At 46.6% G+C, this 12,641-nt stretch overlaps 1 protein-coding gene across 2 annotated transcripts in view; it reads right to left on the minus strand.

The window, feature by feature from the left end:
* The window catches only part of PLXNA4 (plexin A4), a 424,221-nt gene that overhangs the window by 388,338 nt on the left and 23,242 nt on the right, over positions 1 to 12,641 (minus strand). The window lies entirely within an intron of this gene.

Consider the following 12,641-nt stretch of genomic DNA (forward strand, 5'->3'; position numbering starts at 1 on the left):
AAATTTTTAATAAACATATATTTTTATCCCCAGGGGTACAGGTCTGTGAATCGCCAGGTTTACACACTTCACAGCACTCACCATAGCACATACCCTCCCCAATGTCCATAACCCCACCCGCCTTTCCCCAACCTCTCTCCCCCCAGCAACCCTCAGTTTGTTTTGTGAGATTAAGAGTCACTTATGGTTTGTCTCCCTCCCAATCCCATCTTGTTTCTTTTATTCTTCTCCTACCCACTTAAGCCCCCATGTTGCATCTCCACTTCCTCATATCAGGGAGATCATATGATAGTTGTCTTTCTCCAATTGACTTATTTTGCTAAGCATGATACCCTCTAGTTCCATCCACGTCGTTGCAAATGGCAAGATTTCATTTCTTAATAGCCAAACTATGGAAAGAACCTAGATGTCCATCATCAGATGAATGATAAAGAAGATGTGATATATATACACAATTGAATACTATGCAGCCATCAAAAGTACCAGGGTTTTAACAGCACTGATGTGAAGTGCTTACGGGTATAGGCTTTAGCTCGGGCCGCCTTGGGCTCCAGGCCTTGCTCAGTCTCTTACTCATTGTATGGACCTAAGCAAATTCCTAAATCTCCAAACTTGCCTTCTCCATCTATGAAATGGAGCTGAAAACAGCATTCCTTCCCCACAACTGTTATAAAGTGCTCCGCATAAGCCCAGGCTCATGGTAAATGACTAATCACCTGACTAGTGGTTAAGGTATTGTTATGGGAAAGCTCTCCAAAGAGGAGGGCAGCTGGACACCGCTGGCGGCTGTCCCACCCCACGTCTGCCTCTCTTCCGGCTTCTCTCCCTGCCACCACGGTGACTGGACCTGGTTCCCCTCCTAATCCCCTGGCCCCAGGTTGGGGGGAAAGAAAATCTCTTTCCTTGCTTTCTCTCTGCACAGGTTGACATCATCATCAGAAGAGAATAAAAATCTAAGAGTCACAGAAAATACAAGCACAATAAACGAATTATATTTTCTGTGTACAGGTTTCTGAACATATAATAAGTCACATCTCTTAGCACTTCCCAAGCCAAGCCATCAGCCCCTCCCTATCTCCCCATAACCGCTGCCACCTTGTCACCCACCTTGCCCTTCTCTCTCCTATGACAAGGTTCCAGGACCTCATCAGTGCCTCCTTAGGACCCTGTCTCTTCATCTCAGGACTGAGGGATCCATGAAGCATTCACAGATTGACAGTGAAGATAGAATCCAAGTAATATTCTGTCCCCCACCCCAGGGACTAAGCCCCATCCAAGACCACAGAACACATACAGAATCTCTTGCTGGGTGTGCTGGGTGTGCTGGGTGTGCCTAGAAAAAGGGGACATACTTTCTGCCTGCCTTCTTCCAGCTTACAACACACTGCTGATTATGGGTGGGTATAAATTGGAAGACTTAAGTCAGTGGCCCTCAACATGAGGTCTTGGAGCGGTAGCACCAGAGCCCCCAGGAACTTAATAGAAATGCCAGCCTTCAATCCCGTCTCATACCTACTGAATTAGAAACTCCAGAGGTGGATCCCGGCAACGTGTGGTTTTGATAAGCCATCCAGGAGATTCTGAAGCATGCTGAAGTGTGAGAACCACTGACCGAAGTTAAAGTCCAACTAGCTGCATGACCTTGAGTCATGAGAGGGGACTCAAAAACAGCTTCATTGTCTATAAAATGGGAATGATCATGGGTCCCACTTCACTGGGCAGTTGGTGGCAGAGATGAGATCCTGCATATAATGTGCTCAGCGAATTGCCTAGCACATTGTAGACACTCATGAAGATTCCCTAATACCAATCCCACCCAACCTCAGAGATGGGTTCTACCACTCTCTCCATGGAGTAGACGAGAAGCTTGAAGGCTCAGAGAGTTTGTGAAGTGACATGTTCAAGGTCACTCAGCTGTGTCTCAAAGGTATCTCAACAGTGCCCCTCCTCAAGAAGAAGTACAGGGGTCAGCCATACTCTTCTTCTCAGACTTGCAGAAGTTTTCAGTATGGGCAATTTTGCCCCTTGGCCATTCTAGACACACATCAAGGCTTCTCCGGGTGGCTGAGTACTCCTGGTGTTCAGCCCTCAGAGGGTCAGCGATGCTCATCTGGCCTTGTTCCAGATGGTCCTGTATAAGGAAGATCTGTCCTGCCCAAAATGTTATTGAAAGACACTGACTACCCCCACAGGCTCGTAACTACCTAGTAGGGCATGGGGTCCGAGGCTGAGTGGAGAGTCCATCAATCCAATCACAGGGATGGCAGCAAAGCTCTGTAAGTTTCATGGGACACATTTGCTGCCAGAGTACCCAGAACTCCTTCCTTAGGTGTTGTGAGGGCTGGCTCTTATTCTAGACATTTTGTCCTCACATTCAAATGCAACTGCCTAAAGCCTCTAGCTTCAACAACTCCCCACCCAATCTATCCTAGGTCGGTACCTCCATGCAAACTAGGAAAGGCAAAACGTTTTCCAGCACCATGGGGATCCCCCTGTGCTCCAAAACCTCTTACAAGAAATGGACATTGGGTCCAGAGAACAGAATGTATAGTAGGAGCTTGCCTTAAAAACACTGTGTTATTTATGATTTGCTAACGGAGAAAGGGAGAAGAATGTCGGTACTGTTCAGAAAGCAAAAAAACCCTGGGCTGTCAAAAATCCAAGCAGTGGATTTCATCAGTAGAATCAATAAAGATTTATTTGAAAGGTTGCCCTGCAAAAAGGTGCCCAGACAGAGAGCTGGGGAGGGAAAGGTTAGCCACAGGACACGGAAACACATGCAAATCACAGGTTTGCTGAAGCAGGGAGGGTGCGTGGCTCTGATGAACTTGGCCACTTCCCCGAACTTAACACCTCTTTTCCCACAGCAACCCCCTTCCTCTAGAGATTTCACCAGTTACCCCCACCCCACAGTAGGTAGAAACCAGCTGTGCTAAAGCCTTCCTTCTCCACAAACCATTAAGCTGTCAAGCTGAGGGAGAGAACAGATCCAGAGAGAGCCCTTGCCGGAATGCTAATGGCACACACTACAATTATTTTCTCAGCTCCGGACAATTCCTGCTTCAACTTTGACTGGCCCAGGGTCATATTCTGTGATCTTTGGATGGAAGAGACACAGTTTGGTGCAGAAAATAACCAGGGAGATTATGTCTCGATAGAGATGGAGGTAACGGGTAGAGGAGTTTGGGTTTTTTGTTTTTTGTTTTTCATTGTTTTCCTTCTGACATCCACACAGGTGTCATATAATGGTTCCTGGTTACAAACCCCCCATCCAAAGGAGAAACAACCTCTCCATAAATACCTTGCCCACGTCAGTGAAATAGCTGTGTTCCACACTTGAGTGCCATTTTCGAGGACACTTTAAATAGAGCATCGGTCGCTGCTTTCAATTTAACGTGTGAATGGGAGCCGCTGAGGCAGGCAGAGATGATAAGGTGTGGGGACAGGCTCACAACTTCTATTGGTGCGTCTGCTCAGACTTTTAACAGATCCACAGGCACTTAAGGCATCTGGGGGACATGCCACATGCGAGACTTCCTCAACAAATGAAGGGACACCTGTTGTGGGCGTGCAAAGCTAGATCTTGGGCACAGCAGGAGACACAAAAAGGAGATGAGGCTCGCCCTCTAGATGAGATGGGCTTTGCATACAAAATATCATAGTTCAAGAAAAAAATAGTGTAAATGGCACAAAATTGGTAAAATGCTATATAAGTTTATAGGTGAGCCGGATGGCCTCAGTTTCTTCCTGTGTCAAAGCTCCTGCTGAGTTTTAGGAGGATTAAATGAGATTGTGTATGATGAATGCCAAGGCCAATGCCCAGAAGGAAACAGGTGCTCCATAATGGCAGCAATAGTCAAAAACGTGGGATTCATATTGTCGTCTTTAAACTATTATTGATTATTTTAATTGTGAATCTGGTTGCACGTACCAACGGGAAGATTATCAGATAAAGCCGATAAATAATAGGTAACATCTGGACAGATGAAACTGAAGAAGTAGGGAATGGGACACGCAAAGATACAGACACAAGGAAATTGGGGACTTGCTTGGGAAATAATAGCACAATTTGTCTTCAACTTTTTGCATTTGTATTACAACATATCTGGACGTAGATTTCTTTTTATTTATCCTGCTTCGAGTTTGTAGGCCTCCTTGAATCTGCATACTGGTATTATTCTTCACTTCTAGAAAATTCACAGCCATGACTTCCTCAAATAATACTTCCTCCTCGATTCTCTCTCCTTCTTTATAGAAATCCAGGTCAATAGGTAAAATCTTCTCACAGTGTCCTCTAAGTCGCTTACCCCCTCTTTTATACTTTTTATCCTTCATTTCAGATGGTTTATTTTGCCCTGTCCCCCACGTCATTAATTATCTCTTCAACAGAGTCTGAATTCTTTTAAAATCCATTTGTGAGTTCTTCATTTCATTCGCCATACTTTAAGTTCTAGAATTTCTTTTTGGTTCATGTTTCAAATCTATGATGTCATTTCTATAGTTTCTAGTTTGCTGCCAGGTTTTGCAATCTTGCCTTATTCCTACTTAAAGTGGTAAGCATGGTTATTTTAAAGCCGGTACCTGATCACCACAGTACCCAGAAAACCTGCAGGTCTGTTGTGGGTGCTGGTTCTTAATCACGTTCCCGTGTTTCCTTTGTGTGCCAACTTATCTTTGATTGTCTGCTTTGACATTGTATTCAAAGATTTGTTTGTGAGAATAACTTCATGACCAGGATCACGTTACCTTCTTCCAGAAAGTGTTCTAGTGCTTCTGGCAAGAGACTGACTTACACTATGCCATAACATTAATTATATTTCACGAACAGAAATTTTACTCTCACCCCATTTTGTGGTATCAGAGATTCCATAAATGACGTTGGCTGATAGCACCGTTCTTGTTTAGGACAAGAGGAAAGCTCCTGGGGCCACTCGTTAGTAACTAGAGATCTCCGAGCTTCAGAACACAGCCAGGAGATTCCACGGAAAATAAACAGCACACAGAAACAGACTGAAGTTTGCGGAGGGTAAGAGGTGCACCCCCACCACTATGTGACAGGTGATCCTGGGAGACTCCTAGGACTGTCATTTCTGGTTCCATTGAGTGATGAGAAGGTGCCCACGAGGGTTAACTTCCCAGGTTTCTAGGTAGAAACTGAATCCAATGGAAATGTGAACCTTTAAACTATAATTGCGTCTTTCTTTGTGTAGACGTCTGCCACACGCCATAGATATTTTTCCCCACCCTCCCTTCCATTTATATGAATGAGTGTCAAAAGGTAGCTGCCTATGAGGAAATAACTTCTGCTCTCACTGCAGGAATCTGGTAGATGAAATAAAATAAAAGTAAAATGTTACTTGAGGAAGGGCTATATAATTTCATAAATAAATTACCAAGCTTGGCATTGATCTGAGCTGCACGTGAGCTACAGATGAGAAGGGCAGTGAACCACATCGAGCAAGGCTCACCACACATACATAACCTGTTTCTGCCCTTTTTATTAATTGTCTGCACTGAATCAATAAGATCTGGGGGAAAAAAAAAAAAACAAAACAGATGTACTTTCCTCTTCCTGTCCTATGCCAGGACTCCTCTCCCTCCTGGAATTCAAGAGTATGCCATCCCCTCTCTCAACAGCCTCCAGGCTCAAAAGGTTCCTAATGTTCCCCCAAAAGGACCCAGCCCCCGCCCTCCCTTCAGGGGCAGACTTCATTTACCCTAGTGAGAGCTAGAGAGGAAGTGTGGGGGTTGATGCAGAATGAGGCTGGAAGGGCAAGAGCACAGGGACAGACCGCGAGCCCCCCAGAGGGCAGGGCCATATTGACCAGTTCCCCACTGAACCCCAGCTCCTGGCACTGTCCCTGGCTTAGAGAAGACACTCCATAAATACCATAAATACAGCTGCTGAACGGAGCCCTTGGGATGAGGAAAGCAAGCCAGGCATCCCTTCTCTATGAGTAATTCTTAAACGCTCTGCCACGTGGGAGCAGGGCGATGGATTGACCCGATGTTTTTTCCAACTCGTTCATGACACAGTCCCAAGGAGGGTACCCCCTGTACATGTGCCCTGACATGTCTCCCTCTCAAGACCCTCATTCCCTAAAACAAGCAATCTGGATTCCCAGATTCCCCAGAAAGGGAGGGTGACACGACTTTGCTGTGTTTCATGCAGGAAAGGAAGGATGTTGAGGATATGATCAGTTGAAGCAAAGGTGTTAAGAAGTATGATAGGGTAGGGAAAGGTTTGGCTGATTGGCTGACACCATCTGCCACAAAACTCCCCAGCACCTGCGGATCCGGACCTCACAGAAGGTCACCGCACCTGTTCCTGCTGACTGATGGAACAGTGTTACGTATTCAGAGTGGAGGTCAGGGCATGGGCAGGGAACCGCTGGTAACCCACCAACCCTAGAAACTGAACTGTACTGAGTGGTCAATCATCTTTGATAACTGGCCAGTCCAACAGCTGCTTTAACAACTGTCCAAATGAACAAGGTGTTCCAGAAGGGTACACCTGACTGAGCCAGATCTAAGTCTGGTTTCCTTCTGCGATGTTCCTGTCACTCCCCAAGACCTGGGGTCCTATCCTCTAGCTACGACTTCAGGAATAGGACCTTGCCTACTACCCCTAAAGCGAATCTTTGGGATGAAAAACAACGGTGGCCCTTACAGAAAAGGTTTGAAGATGGATATGGGAAAATGGATGCTTCCAGGACCACAAGAACTCTAGTATCCAGGAGAGGACAAGTATTAGTGGGGCTTATTCTCTTAGCTCCTTCCATTCTGAGCTCTGAAGTAAGAATTCACTCTATTTCCATCTATCCAACAGCAAAATGTTCCATGGGCCTAAATAAAACACCAACGTGATTTGGCTCACAGGTTTCACCTTCCCAGTCATGCTTCAGAACCACTGGTTGAGGATCAATTTCAGAATCACTAAATTTGGGGAGGATGTTTCTCAACATCAGGAAGGGTCAGGGAGGGACACCCATAAGAGGCTTCTAGAAAGCCTCTCTCCTTCCTGTCCCAAGATAACATCAGCCAACCCTCAGAAGCAAAAGGAGCCAGTGGCCTCCCAGTCTGCTCTAGGGCAGCCCTCTGGCTCCTCCCAGAGAGGAGGAGGAAGACCTCCATTTTCAAGACCATCCAAGGTGATCCAGGCTCACTTTCCCACTGTCAGGCCAGGGGCGGACTCCACAGCTCCTGTCATGACAGCATATCCTCCTGGCTCAGAGCATGCACTGCTAAGAAGGAGGTACACCTTGCTGATGTCCTAACTCATATGTCACATTCCTTGAAGATCCTTAGAAATGAATAGATTTGAAGTCCCCATATCGCTCCCTTGATTTCCCAGACCCTACAGAAGAAACAAAGCTGACACGATTCTAAAACATGATCACTTATAACATCTAAAATTTGTCCTTGAGAAGCAAAAGAAACTGAAAAAAAAAAAATTGGAAGCTGTAACCATATTTCCTAGAGTTTGTCCTGCCTGGAGCAGGTCTAACAGACATCAGTGAAACCCTCCAGAAGCATTTTCCTAATAGAATCAGCAGAGAGCCATTGCTCAGACTTTAGCAGGAGCCACCGAGCTAAAACACTCATGACCTGAATGTTCCTATTTCCCACCCAAGCAGAAAAATGAAGAGGAGGCAGCAAGGAAGGGTCAGGGAGGGACACCCATAACCACACCATAACCTCTCATGCTTGTCTTCTCTCCCTTCATACCTCCCCAGGGTCACAGCTGGGGATGGTCCCCACAAGGAGGTTTGAAGACAAAGAAGGGGAAGGGAAGAAGAGAGAGAGGATGCCACACTGACATGGACTTGCGTAAGGCAGGAGAATGTCAGTGAAGATTATTTGGGAGAGTATCCCCACACTGTAGTGTCACGGTGGCCAAAAAGGGGCCACCATTAATTCGGGACCAGGCATACTCATTTAGATTCAGGAACAGAAGGGGAAAGGTGTGGATAATCCCTCGAGGATTGTGATTTTCTTTTCTTTTCTTTTTTTAATGACACACTGGAGAACCAAGTGGGGAGAAAACTCCATCAGTGCAAACGGTCAGAGCACATCCCCCACCAGAAAACCAACACCGGTAACAGCGCTCTTGCCTTGGACTTCCTAAGATGACCACCTGATCCCCCTGGAAACCCTTTCCAGAAGGTTCTCCAACCCCACCTCTACTCCCAACACCCTTAGAGATTGTGATTCAAGCTGCTTGGGTTAGGTGGGGGGACTCTGTACTTTCTCAGAAACTCCTTAGTTGAATCCTAGGATAAGCAGGGCTTGGGAACCATGAGTCCAACCCATGAGATTCACAAAATGAAAATATGTAAGTCAAATGCCAAACTGGCCCATCTGGTTTCACTATTCAAGGAAAGGGAGGCCCAAACGATGCCAATCTGTTACAAGTGGCCTGAAAAATATATTTATTTTTCAAATACTTCCTCTCTTGAAATAGTACACTGAATTCCAGAAGGCTCACTCCATGGTGACAGTTTTCCTGAATCCTGTTCACGGAGATAATTCGAACCTGGAGTCCTTTCCAAAAGGAAGACGTAGTAGTGCACTTTTTTAACAATGCTTGCCCTGGGCCAGGTCTTGGTAATAAACACTTGTCACACACCATCTCACTCAACCCTCGAAGGAAGGGCTCATCATCCCATTTTGTAGATGAAGAAGGACCCTCAGGGTAGGTTTGAGTAACTTGCCCAGGTAGGAAGTCATAAGATGTGAACTGCATCTAGATCTGGTTCCAGAGCCTTTACCTTGAAGTCTGCAGCATGTTGCTTCCTTAAACCTTCCCACGTCTCCATCTGTGTTTAACTTTCCAGGTCTTTGCTGGTCACTTAACAAACATCCCCTCCATGCCAATGAAGTTCCTTCTGTACCTTTGCCAAAGGCTTCCCTGAATGCCTACAGGAATGGCTGAGGATGCAGCAGGGGGCAGAAGACAAGAGCCTGGGAGCTACATAGGGCTCCTCCTGGGATCAGCTGGGGAGGGTAGAGCTGTTGCAGGGATTCTGATTCATCTGTCTACTGTGCAGAAGAACCAAAGGACAGGCATCCCAGAGCTATAGAGAAGACAGGGAAGGAGTAAAAGCCATCAGGGTCCCACAAACACCCATCAGGAAAATCGTATCAGAGGTCAAGGTGACAAGAACATTTGTAGGTAGCCTGGATTTCTGGTCTCTGGACTGCTCTCTATTTCAGGCTTATGCAGCAGTTTGCAAATGAGCTCTGGGGATGGCAAGAAACTAGAGAGCACCTCTCTTTGTAGCCACAACGGCAGATCCTAAGATCACCATGACCAAATTAGGACAGAGAGCCGTCATTGACGCACACACAGGCCCCAGGGAGTCTGAGTGTGAGCACATCCAATGCTGTCGAACAAAACGTGAAACCCAAGAAAACACCCAGCCAAACAGAGTTCTTTGAATTGGTGGCTTCACTCCAGGACCGCGGATGGGAACAGCGTGAAGGGAGACAAAGCCTCGCTTTGGAAAGAGTCAAAGGAGTTTCTAGGAATGCCACGTCCCAAATCCGGTGGGGTTTGTGAGGGGTTTGGAGAGCCCCTGGCGTGTTGAACAGCCTTTAGTTGTCATAATAGGAAGCGGAGTTCTAGACTCACTTAGCACTGCCTTTAATCAAATTAAACCCTAATGCAAAATTAATTCAGAGTCGAATTTAATTCTAACTTCAAGATGACTGTGAAAGGATTTTTATGATAAGCTGATGAGCCTAGGGCAATGTTAAGTGCATGTGAGGTCGTATTTATTTATTTATTTTTAATGCCCCTTCATTTTGCATGCCTTTGGGGGTTTTGCTCGGCAGGGAGTCTCCGGGTACAGACTGGGGTCAGATGACCCTGAGAAGAATGGGAAAGCCCACAGAGGGATGGATGCCAGCCAGTATTCTGTTCCCACCACTCAACCTAGAAATACCTGTTCTGACGAAGAGTTGGACATGTTCTCACCAAAGACGAAGACCAAGAACTCTATGGTGTTTTCCAATAAATACACAACCCAGCTCTTTCCAAAGCTGGAACTGGGGCTCAAAATACCAATGTTTTTCCTAATTTGTATGAATAAGATTCACTTCCATGGCCATCACACCCAAGGGAAGTGGAACCTCACGCAACCTAATCACCCCATTCACAAAATATGTCTTAATGACTCCCTCCCTCTGAGAAGTCTCAGCTGTGTAATTCAGCCACGAGAAATGGCTCTGAACATGGCTGCATGTGAGAATCACCTGAGGAGCTTCGTAAGATGCCCCAACTCCGCTGAATCTATTACATTTCATCCCTCCCAAGATTTCTGAAACCTTGGAACCACAGAGGCTGGAAAAACCTTCCAGTTTTCACTAAACTTCCTTTAGTGAGTAGACACTAAATACCCCTGGTGGTAGATTCCCTGATTCTGGGAGAACCATCTGCCTGAACCACTACCCACTCGGTGTTCTAGAAAGTGGTGAAGTATATCGATGGCAGGGAGAGGTCCTCAGTAGTCCTACAAACCTCTCTTTGGGTTAAGTTACTATGACATATTTAATATTCCCTGTTCTTTCCTTTTCTTTTTTTTTTTTTTTTTGGCTGGTTGATTGTTTATTGAACCACATGGAGCAGCTGGGATTTTTGTTTCCTAAAATGATTTTCTTTCTTTTTTTTTAATTTTTTAAAATGATTTTTATTTCTTTATTTGACAGAGAAAGATTACAAGTAGGCAGAGCAGCAGGCAGAGGGAGATGGGGGAAGCAGGCTCCTTACTGAGCAGAGATTTCCCAATGCCAGGCTCCATCCCAGGACCCTGAGATCATGACCTGAGCTGAAGGCAGAGGCTTAACTCACTGAGCCACCCAGGCACCCCTTTTCCTAAAATGATTTTCAAATGTTCAGATGATTTTTTCAAATCCTCAGATGCTCAGGAGGGACATACAAGTTACAGTTTGAGCAGGAGGTAGAAAAAGGAGGAGCGGAAGAAGACAGAACAGGGGAGTGGGTGTTCCTATTACCAGCAGGAGAGGCTGAGCCCAGATTCACTTGTAGCTCAGGGCACGCAGACCCTGAGTGTGGGCAGCTCGCCCTTTGGGGCCAGTCTTGCTCTTCTCTCGCAGCTCTGTTGGTTTCTTAACGCCCTGCCCCATCCCTGTGCCCCATAAGGAGGCCTGAAGGGAGTGGACATTCCCCAGGAAGAAAATGAGGGCTGAAAAGCGGGTATTCGATTGGAGCTTAGAGTGCCCCCCAGCTCAGAGAATGAGGATGAACCTACCCTTTCCAGATGCCCAGAGTTGATTCGTGAGGCACCTTTAAGTCAGGGGTCCCCCCTTCCGCTGTGAATCAGAGTAAGTTACCTGCTATAGAGCTCTCCTGTTCCCTTCCTTAATTTCCACCCAATAATAAAGCCAACTCAGAATTATGGCCTGCCTTCTCTTGCTGAGAGGGATGTGGGCGCCTGAATTCACGGGGAGCACAGCCACAGGGAGCCGGTGAGCCCTTCTGGAGCGGCAGGAGGCCATCACTGCACGCTTAAAGAGGTTTTGAGTACAGCTCACTGATTTTTAAAAAAATCATCATAATTTAGACTTTAACTGAAACATGACTTTATTTTGTATTCACAAGGCACTGGGGCCTGCTGTACACAGCCCAGGGCTCAGATAAATCACACTCCCATCAGGCCACAATGACCACAGCTCCGCCCATAGCCCCTCATCCGACCTCCGGTTTAGACCTCCGGCCCCTTTCTGCCAGCCTCCGTGTCACGTGCACACCATACCCTGCCCGTGTGCAGTTAACGTCCCACGGGCACCTCCGACTCAGCTCATCCAAACCCCACTCCTCCGCGTCTACACCTGCTCTTCGTCATTCCTTCCCCTTGTTGGCCCAGCACCACCCTCCGGGGCTTCAGGACCCTCTCGTAATGACCATCAAGCTCTGTTCATCCACCTTTTCCTGACCTGTTTCTAGAAGCTTCCCCCCTTCCCTCCCCTTCATTCCGATGCCTTCACCTCTTCCCAGACTGCAGCGCTAGCTCCCAAGCCGACTCCCTGACTCGGCTTCCTTCTCCCCTACACCACCCCCCACCACACCCCCAAGGCTGCACTCTTTCTAAGAAGTAAATCACAGTAGGTTACCTCCTTGCCCCTTCTATAGGTACCCACATCCTACGGCATGAAAAAAGTCTGAATTCCTCTTTTATTTTGCCTTGCTATCATACCACTGGGGGCACGAGAGATGGATCATGCTGACTCTTCCCTAAACTCCTCTTTCCAAACCAACCCATCCCATAACAACATGATTCCCCAGCAGCAACCCAACATCCCAGACACGTTACATCGCCTTCCTCCCGGTAGCAAAGATGCCATTCAGTCCATACGCCAGGAGCTCAGCACCTAGCGACTAAAGGGAACACGTTTCCCCCAGAGACTTCTGAAACACAAATCTATTCCCTTTGGGAGCTTATAAATTTCTCCTCTATCTGCTTTATTTATTTATTTTTTCCTTTTCCATTTATAGCTCTTTTTTGTTACCTGCAAAGTTTAGAAAATACCTTTCTTGATCTAGAGTATGTCCATGCTCTCTCTCCTGGATTAGCAGTGTCCCACAGGCTTTCTCGGGCCTGTTCTGATTCTGGGCTGGG

This window comes from Mustela lutreola, chromosome 4, assembly GCF_030435805.1.
Source record: "Mustela lutreola isolate mMusLut2 chromosome 4, mMusLut2.pri, whole genome shotgun sequence".
Classification (NCBI taxonomy): Eukaryota; Metazoa; Chordata; class Mammalia; order Carnivora; family Mustelidae; genus Mustela; species Mustela lutreola.